The following is a 10,374-nucleotide window of genomic DNA, read 5'->3' on the forward strand; positions in this document are numbered from 1 at the left end:
GTCACCTCAGTTGCCAGAAGAGATGCGACAGTTCAGCCTCGTGCTCACAAAACCAGTTGGATGATTCGAGCTGTGTGAACAGGGATACTGTCGTCTTGGAAGACAGCAACAATTGGGGAGTAAACATTGTACCAAGGGACTGACCTGATCAGTCAGAATGGTCGCATAGTTCTTGGCAGTAATATACCCTTACAGAGAAACAACGAGGCCCGCAAAGTGCCACGATATGGTTCCCAAAATCGACACATAACCCCCGCCATGTTTCACTCTTCGGGTGTAAACTCACCCAGAAACATTCCATCGAATTACTTTCTTCCATTGCTCCTTAGTCCATGTTTTATAGCTTCAGCTTCACGTCTTCCTGTTACAGGCATTGATGCACACTGATGAGTGGTTCTAGAATACCAGCTCGCCCTCCAGTTCCCTGCTTAGGGATCTCCCTTCGTTTCGTTTTGGTGCTGACAGGTTTCTTGAGTACGACATTCAGTTTTGCAGTGACTTTTGCAGCTGTCGTCTTCTTATTTTTTATTAAGATCTTCTTCAATAACCGTCCATCACGATCACTCAGCACACACTGTCATCGGCGTTGTGACAGCGGACGATGTTTATCCGCTTCCCCTGTATGCGGTATAATTATTCAGCACGGTGCGTCTTGAAACATAAAACACGTAGGCTACCTTGGTTACAAAGGCACCCACCATACGAGAACCATACGCACTCACAGCATACTGTTGTGACCTCAACTAACACTTGCAACGTAATGAGGACATTTCAGTGGTGCCGTTCGTGACGAGACAAAAGAGTGTAACCTGCATGCTTGGTTAGCATATGCATTTATGTTTAAGCATGGATTTCTCAAGGCGTTTCCGCTTTGTTTTCGGCTCAACAATACCTTTCTTTTCCTTATTTTAGCATCAAGACACCATTTCTCGTCAACAGTAACGATACACGATAGGACGGTTTGGTGTTGTTCACAAGCCACCTGATGACGAGCAAGCAGAGATGCTCATATGGCCACCCGCTGATTTTTGTGATTTTGGCTCAGAGCAGGCGGTAGCCATGCATCCGATTTTTGAATGTAAATGTCGCACGATGGTGGAATGATCCCAGTTCATCAAATTTCTAGTTCTAGAGCATACTGAAATGGATCACTGTGGATTAATGTGTTCAAACGATCTTTATCAAACCCAGGCGGTCTTTCTGAACGTGGAGAGTAACTAACGTCAAGCAGCTTCTCCTTAAAACGACAAAACCATTTTCTTGCCACGCTCTGCCCACTGGCATTATCCTCACACACTGCCCAAACGTCTCTGGCTGCCTCCGCTTATGTCACCCCACTACTGAACTCAAACAGGAGAATATGTCGTAAAAGTTCCGATTTCTCAACTTGGCACTCCATTTTCCAGCGTCCACGGCTTCGCTCACTGTCTCCAAATGATAAAATGACAATATGTAAACTCAAATAGCAACAGTGAACTACAAACAGAAAATGACAATGGCTGAATAAACCTACAGCGACCAGAATACGAACCAGCAAAACAGACGCTACCAACCTAATGCGTGTAGAACAATTTATGGCGGGGTGTTCAGACAGGACGTATATTAAGAATATAACCAGCCACCTGGCGCGCGAGGAAAACGGCCTGACCCATTTCTCTGCAGATTTGTTCGGATCCACTTATTGGCGGAGTCGAAGTAATTCACTGCTGTAAGTATGGTGCATGTCTTAATAAAGGTCACTAGTCTCACTTTGGATACAGGGTCAAAATTGTCACTACACACTAATCAGTTCTCAGTTCAGTAGCAATCTAACAGCCTCAAAAGACTCTCAGATCCAACCGCTGGATTGAAAAACGGACAACGCAAATAATTACACCTCTTCCAGCGCCGGTTTCTAACAGCTTCTCCACAGGCAAAAGGGCACAACAGCCTAAGGTTAATAAAGAAGGAGGATACGATTAACAACATAAGTTTCCACTGAAACAAATGGAATTTATTGTCTTCTGTAAGGCCTTAACAGGTCTGCCTCGTTGTTATCAACCGGTGCTTCCAACTAGCTCATAAAAAAAAAGATTGCATGAGAACTGAGCTTTTGACACCTATAAGCAGGAAATGCACTTGCCAACTACTTCAGTTTACGGTAGTATAACAACTTCATTGATCACTTTGCATCACTCACTCACCACTTTTAATACCTCATCTCCACGTCAGAGGGCTCGAGATCCCCGTCCTACCATCGCGACAGCTCCCGGCTGACTCCCGAATTCTCGAGCTCTAAATATGCTCCAACAATATATATTAACATCAATACCGTTCCAGAGCAAAACGTTGGCCATTTATTGCTAATCCTCACAGTATTATCCTTCCTATCGGGTGCTGCTTCATGTCATCGCTTTCAGAAGTGTCTTTCCCAAAGTGTGCTGGGGAATACCGTCCATCATGTGCAAATCACTCGTCCTTGAAAGCGACATGGCCGGCCCAGAGCAACACTCACTTAGCCGGATTAACACGTTGACTGCCGTGAGGCCGCTGGCGGACACAGCACAGCGTCATGTCTCCACTCAGTCTGGTGCAACATATCTTTGCATGAAGTGTCTATAGTGCAATCACTGTCACATGTCACTTGTTGATGTAACATATACTCTGGATGACAGTGGCCTGTAAATCTTGTGTTGGCCACGTTTTATCAGTTTAGCCTTAGTCGTATTTGTGACTTCTACTCGGTATATATTTCTTCCAGTACTGTGCATTCATTTAATTTCTTGAACGAGTTGACGCCCAGTCAACCACGTGGGCAATAAAATGAATCCTCTGCATTTCAGTTACACATAAATCAGACAAATCTTAAAGACTGTAAACTAAAGTAAACATTTTGGGACTACAATTACTAGTAACTTAATTTGGAACGATCACATAGATTGGCAGTGCAACAAGTCTACTAAAGAGACTTTTAGAGTATTCCTATGCGGCGTGGGATTCGCATCGGAGAACACTGACGGAGGACATCGAACAAGTTCAAAGAAGGGCAGCTCGTTTTGTATTATCGCGAAAGAAAGCAGAGAGATCAACGGGGATAAACAAATTGGGATTGCAAACATTAAAACAAACGCGTTTTTCGCTGCGGCAGAACCTTGTCATGGAATTTCAGTCAACAAATTTGTCCTCGGAGTGTGAAAATATTTTTGTTGACGCCCACCTACTTTGGGAAAACGATCATCATAGTAAAATAAGAGAAAATAGAGTTCGTACAGAAAGATTGAAGTGTTCTTTTGTCCCGCGCGCTGTTCGAGAATGGAGCAGTAGAGAAGTAGCTTAGAGATTGTTCAATAAACGCTCTGCAAGGCACTTAACTGTAAATTGCACTACGGGGAGATAACACATTAGTAACCGATGGGCATAGTGTGGCAAATCTATTTAACAAGTGCTTTATATCCGTTACTGGTAGAATGGGACTGTCAGGATCAGTAAATAATGCCCTTGAACATCTGAAACTAGCCTTTACAAATAGCTTCAGGTACATGAATATGTCAATCACATCACCAAAAGAAATAACTTGCAATAATAAAATCTTTAAAAACAAAGCATTCTAGTGGTTACGATGAAATATCAACAAAGTTAATTTATGCATGTTCTTGTGAGTTTAGTACAATTCTAAGTTACTTATGTAACCAGTCAATTATAACTGGGACATTTCCTGACTGGCTAAAATATGCAGATGTTAAGCCTCTATTCAAGAAAGGGGATAAAGAGATACCATAAAACTACAGACCGATTTCACCTTTGCCAGCATTCCCAAAAATTTTAGAAAAAGTAATGTACAGGCAGCTTCTCAACCATCTGACCACAAATAACATATTATCAAGAAAGTTTGGATCTCTGAAGGGTTCTGATATCGAGAAGGCTATTTACACCTACAGTGAAAATGCACTTAATTCAGTAAATAACAAGTTACAAGCAGCAGGTATTTTCTATGATTTGTCAAAGGCATTCGACTGTGTGACCCGCAACATACTTTTAAATAAATTAGAATTCTGTGGTGTCACAGGTAGTGCTGCAAAATGGTTCAAGTCATAACTCGCTAACAGGAAACAAAGGGTGTCAGTGCAAGGGACTAGTGAATTAAGTCATCAGTCATCATCAGAATGGAAAGAAATTACATGTGGTGTCCCACAAGGATCCATCTTAGGGCCATTGCTTTTTCTTGTGTACATTAATGATCTCTTATCAGTTACACTGCCAGAAGCAGAGTTCGTTTTCTTTGCAGATGACACAAGTATTGCAATAAATAGTATGTCGAGTGTAGTTCTAGAAAGATCTGCTAATGATATTTTCATGGATATTAATAAATGGTTTAAAGCCAACTCACTGACATTAAACTTTGAAAAGACTCACTATATGCAATTCAGAACCTGTAAGAAGTTTCCACCCAGCATATGCATAAAGTATGAAGAAGAGCAGATAGAAGAGGTTGACAGTCTTAAATTCCTGGGATTACAACTCGATAATAAATTCAGTTGGGAGGAGCACACCACAGAACTGCAGAAAAGCCTTAACAAATCTGTATTTGCAATTCGAGTGTTAGCAGACATAGACGACATAAAAATGAAAAATGCTTGCATACTTTGCCTACTTTCATTCCATAATGTCATACGGTATAATATTTTTGGGTAACTCTTAAAGTCGAACAAAAGTTTTCAGAGTCCAAAAGCGTGTAATACGTATTATTTGTGGAGTAAATTCACTACTCAGGAACACTCATCTACAATAATTTGCCAGCAAACATAAAAAATTTAGTTACAAATAAAGATCAGTTTAAAAGGAGCCTGAAAGGTTTACTAGTGGCCAACTCCTTCTACTCCATTGACGAATTTTTTAATAGAAACAAACGATGTATTGTATATTTTCATACTATTAGTATTGTTATTTCAACTTTTTTTTTAAATTGACATCTTCCACATCCACGAGGATCTCCTCAGCACGGATCTATGGAACGAAAAACTAATCTAATCTAATCTAATCTAAAAATCACCTAGATGTAGACGTAGATGTACTGGAAATGGTCCAACGTTCTCTAGGAACCAAGAAGAAGAACCGCAGTCTCACGGTCCAACACCAGGAAATACAAAATACAACAGGCCGCTGCCTGACGGTCACTCGAGTGAAACACAACAGAAATAAAGAACGCGAAAGAATAGAGAAGGAGTTTTAGTAAATATTTTTGAAACTAATTGAGTTTCTGAAGTCTTGAAACGACTGAAGAAGGTAATCACTTTCTCTGAAACCGGCTCTGGCCACATCGTTATTCACAGATGCAGTGATTTCTATGTACGTGCACCGTCTTTTCTATTCGTCAACTCAATAAATCGGATACTGTGCACGTGAAAACTAGTTTTTGTATCTAATTCGCCTTATGAGATAATTAAACTGCAGTAGTCTGTTTCCTCATAGCATGCTGAGTTCACATCTTACAATGAAACGTGTCATATGTGCAGCCATCCTAGACTTTTTCTCAAAATTTGAAACTACAAGTGTCTTGTATTAGAAAGGATGGAGTAAAGCAACCTAATTTTATGTGATTTTTTTCACGTGAATGTGCTCTCCTGACCTGTCTTTCGAGTCAACGTGTTGGGGAAAAATCACCACTTATATGGAGAACGGCCCCCACCCACAGAAACAGAAAAACTATCGCCGGCGATCACAGCAGCGAGCGGGCGTGGCCAAGAAATGGTAGACCTGTCTCTTTTTCTTTTTTTTTAAATTCATGAATCATGTAATTGGTTCGATGCTGCCAGCACGATTTATTCTCCTATCGCAAGCTTTGCATCTCAGAGTAGCAATAGCAACGTATGTCCTCATTATCTGCTAGATGTATTCCAGTCACTGTCTTCCTCTACAGTTTTTACACTCTAAAACTCCGTCTAGTACCATAGTGGTTTCTCCACGATGTCTTAATAGCGGTCCATAATCCCGTCCTTTCTCCTTCACAATGTTTTCCAAATATTTCTTTCTTCGCCGACTGTGCGGAGAACCTCATTTCTTCTAATTTTCAACATTCTTCTGTAGCACCACATTTCAAAAGCTTAGGTTCTCTTCTGTTCTGGTTTTTATCCAGTCCATATCCCACCGCAGTACAATGCTGTGCTCGAAACGTACATTCTCAGAAATTTTTTTCTAAAATTAAGACCTATTTTTGATACTAGTAGACTTCTCTTGGCCAGGAACGCCTTCTTTGCCGATGCTAACCTGTTTTTGATGTCCTCCTTGCTCCTACCGTCATTGGTTATTTTGCTGACTAGGTAGCAGAATTTTCCTTAATTTCATCTACTTCGTGACCGTCAGTCCTGATGTTATTTCGCTGTTTTCATTTATGCTACTTTTCATTACTTTCGTCTTTCTTCGATATACTCTCAGTTCATGTCCTATACTCATTACACCGTTCATTCCATTCAGCAGATCCAGTAATTCAAAAATTGCTCTGAGCACTAAGGGACTTAATTGCCGAGGTCATCAGCCCCGTATAACTTAGAACTACTTAAACCTAACTAACCTAAGGACGTCACACACATCCATGGCCGGGGCAGGATTCGAACCTGCGACCGTAGCGGTCGCGCGATATCAGACTGTAGCGCCTAGAACCGCTCGACCACCCCGGCCGGCGATTCTGTAATTCTTCTTCACTTTCAATGAGGATAGCAATGTCTCCAGAGTATCTTATCATTGAAATCCTTTCACCCTGAACTTTAATCTCACTCTTGAAACTTCTGTTTATTATCATCATTGCTTCTTCGACGTGCAGATTGAACAGTAGTGGCGAAACACTGCGTCCCTGCCTTACACCCTTTTTAATTCGAGAATGTCGTTCTTGGTCTTCCACACTAATTGTTCCCTGCTGGTTCTAGTACATATTGCATATTACCCGACTTTCCCTATAGCTTACCCAAATTTATCTCAGCGTGTCTAACATCTTGCACTATTTGACTCTGTTGAGAGCTTTCTCTAGTGTTCAAAGTGCTGCAGTGCAGGTTTTATACATCGCAGCACGCTGAAGCATCGCAGGTATGTTCATTAATCGGTGTGCTCGTGGAGTGTGCTAGAAAAAAGAGCAGCTCCACTTTCTGACACCAAGTGAAAATATGGCGCTGTAAGTAGTCAGGATGTGGTGTGGATGCTGGAAAGGTGAGGTACGATGAAACACGTTATAAAATGTGGTTCTGGCACGTTTATTACGGTATGGTCATAAGTTACAACATGTGTCCAGTGTCGTCTCCAGACTCAATAACATGCTGCATCGGTAACACGGCATGGTCGACAGTTGCTCGCAGCAAATCCGGTGTAATCAGAACGGTATGTCGTTGCACGCTATCCTTCAGGTGAGGTAGAGTCCGGATAAATCCCTAATAGACACGATCTTCCAGCTGTCTGCACAACCAGAAGTCTCATGTGTTTGCCTAGAGATGATACACTCGTTACTGAAGGTTCCTCGAAGCAGACCTTACACCTGGCAAGTGACATATTGTGTTACCGCATGCCGGCCGCTGGTGGCCGAGCGGTTCTGGCGCTACAGTCAGGAACCGCGCGACCGCTACGGTCGCAGGTTCGAATCCTGCCTCGGACATGGATGTGTATGTTGTCCTTAGGTTAGTTAGGTTTAAGTAGTTCTAAGTTCTAGGGGACTTGTGACCTCAGCAGTTGAGTCCCATAGTGCTCAGAGCCATTTTTTGTTACTGCATCTTGTAAAAAAATAGTGATGTGAACACAGTTACGATCTTGTAACGTTGGAATCGCGTAATTCAAAAGGAGGTTCTTATAACGTGCAGATGTCACTGTACACCTAACGGACACGGGAGATAATATCTCCTAGAACAAAAACGGACCACTGGATTTTCAAACGAGCAACGCAAAGTGATCTTCTCCAACATCTCTTCCACAGACAACACGATAACAGTTAAAGCTATAAATGGAGAAGAACGCGCGCAAAAACACACGTTCGCAGCGGAATTTATTATCTTCGTTAAGATCTCATCACGTCTGCAACGTAGTTGCCAAACACTGCCTTAGGCTATCTCTTGTCTCCAAGTTCTGATCTGATACCTCTGTCCATCTAGCAAGTGCTCTCTCATTAAATCGCATCCTTTCTCACAAAAACTGGAAAACAGTTGAGCCCTTCACACCCATGCACATAGAACGCACATGCGAACTATTGCGGTTTTCAGTAGTATAAGAACAACTTTCTTGATCAATGAGGACCACTCACTCCCTACTTACCCATCACAGTAGACGAGGTCACTAACGCACATCTCCACAGCGGTGCTCGACTCAGAGGCACGTCAGTTCGAGTCATGACAGTTAATGAATTTGTCTCTGCTAGTATTTAGCAGGCGAGGAGGAGAAATGTGCAGGGGTAAAGCTCCTCATAACAAGTCTTATCTGCAGTGTCCTGGAATGAAGATATCTAGAAGAGCGTAGCGTTCCAAAAGATTGGAAAAGGGCACAGGTCATCTCCGTTTTCAAGAAGGGACGTCGAACAGAACTATAGACCTATATCTCTAACGTCGATGAGTTGTAGAATTTCAGAACACGGATTATGTTCGAGTATAATGGCTTTTCTGGAGGCTAGAAATCTACTCTGTAGGAATCAGCATAGGTTTCGAGAAAGACGATCGTGTGAAACCCAGCTCGCGCTATTCGTCCACGGGACTCAGAGGGCCATAGACACCGGTTCCCAGGTGGATGCCGTGTTTCTTGACTTCCTCAAGGCATTTTATACAGTTCAGCACATACGTTTAATGAACAAAGTAAGAGCATGTGAACTATCAGACCAATTATGTGATTGGATTGAAGAGTTCCTAGATAACAGAACGCAGTATGTCATTCTCAATGGAGAGAAGTCTTCCGAAGTAAGAGTGATTTCCTGTGTGCCGCAGGGGAGTGTCGTAGGACCGTTGCTATTCACAGTGTATATAGATGACCTCGTGGATAACATCGGAAGTTCACTGAGGCTTTTTGCGGATGATGCTGTAGTATATCGAGAGGTTGTAACAGCGGAAAATTGTACTGAAATGCAGGAGCATCTGCAACGAATTGACGCATGGTGCAGGGAATGGCAACTGAATCTCAATGTAGACAAGTGTAATGTGCTGCGAATACATAGAAAGATAGATCCCTTATCATTTAGCTACAAAATAGCAGGTCAGCAGCTGGAAGCAGTTCATTCCATAAATTATCTGGGAGTAGGCATTAGCAGTGATTTAAAATGGAATGACCATATAAAATTAATCGTCGGTAAAGCAGATGCCAGACTGAGATCCATTGGAAGAATCCTAAGGAAATGCAGTCCGCAAACAAAGGAAGCAGGTTACAGTACACTTGTTCGCCCATTGCTTGAATACTTCTCACCGGTGTAGGATCCGTACCAGATAGGGTTGATGGAAGAGATAGAGAAGATCCAACGGAGAGCAGTGCGCTTCGATAGAGGGTCATTTAGTAATCGCGAAAGCGTTACGGAGATGGTAGATAAACATACCTTCACCGAGGAGTCAAGCAGCATATTGCTCCCTCCAACGTATATCTCGCGAAGAGACCATGAGGATAGAATCAGAGAGATTAGAGCCCACACAGAGGCATACTGACAATCTTTCATTCCACAAACAATACGAGATTGGAATAGAAGGGAGAACAGATAGAGGTCCTCAAGGTACCCTCCACCACACACCGTCAGGTGGCTTGCGTAGTATGGATGTAGATGTAGATTAATGTAATGCAAATCTCTCTGCAATATCTCAAGAATGTAGGGCATGTGACCCTGTTGATAGTAAAATGTATCGGATGCACGGTTGCCAACTTGGTGCTTTTCGAGAGGAACAGTCTGTGTGCCACCACTGGGCTTTACACAATCCCTTCTCTTTACGTCATCATAGAACACAAACATAACACTACAGTATATACTGAAGTGACAAATGTCTTGGGATACCCCCTAATATTGTGTCGGACCTCCTTTTGCCCGGCGTAGTGCACCATCTCGACGTGGCAATGAATCAACAAGTCGTTGGAAGTCCCCTGCCTCTATAGCCGTCCATAACTGTGAGAGTATTGCCGGTGCAGAATCTTGTATACGAACTGACCTATCGATCATTCCCATAAATATTCCATGTGGCTGAATGACGGGCGATTTGGGTGGCCAGATCATTCGCTCGAATCGTCCAGAATGTTCTTCAAACCAGTCACGAACAATTATTGCCCGCTGACATGGAGTACTGTCATCCACAAAAATTCCATCGTTGTTTGGGAACATTAAGTCCGTGAATGGCTGGAAATGGTCTGCAGGTAGCGGAGCATACTCATTTCCAGTCAATGATCGATTCAGTTGGACCAGAG

This window comes from Schistocerca americana, chromosome 5 (genome assembly GCF_021461395.2).
Source record: "Schistocerca americana isolate TAMUIC-IGC-003095 chromosome 5, iqSchAmer2.1, whole genome shotgun sequence".
Lineage (NCBI taxonomy): Eukaryota > Metazoa > Arthropoda > Insecta > Orthoptera > Acrididae > Schistocerca > Schistocerca americana.